This window comes from Cariama cristata, unplaced genomic scaffold (genome assembly GCF_000690535.1).
Source record: "Cariama cristata isolate BGI_N322 unplaced genomic scaffold, ASM69053v1 scaffold21896, whole genome shotgun sequence".
In the NCBI taxonomy this organism is placed as follows: domain Eukaryota; kingdom Metazoa; phylum Chordata; class Aves; order Cariamiformes; family Cariamidae; genus Cariama; species Cariama cristata.
In genome coordinates this window covers 12,759-12,991 of record NW_009621835.1, presented here as the reverse complement: position 1 = coordinate 12,991, position 233 = coordinate 12,759, and positions in this window count along the sequence as shown.

Sequence of the window (233 nt, the reverse complement as noted above, 5' to 3'; positions counted from 1 at the left end):
AAAAAAAACACCAACCAACCACCCAACAAACCCAACAAGATTCCAGCTCCCAAGTTGCTACTGAGATGTTGAAAAGGAGATGCCCAGGGGCCCCCAAAACCCTCTGGAGACACCCCAAAAGTGCCAGTGCACTTTCTAGGGACACCGGGACACTGGCCTGGGCTGTGGGATGGGGGTGGCACCGCTCCCCAGTGAGGGTCATGGGGTGGCCCAGACGGGATGGGCAAGGAGAG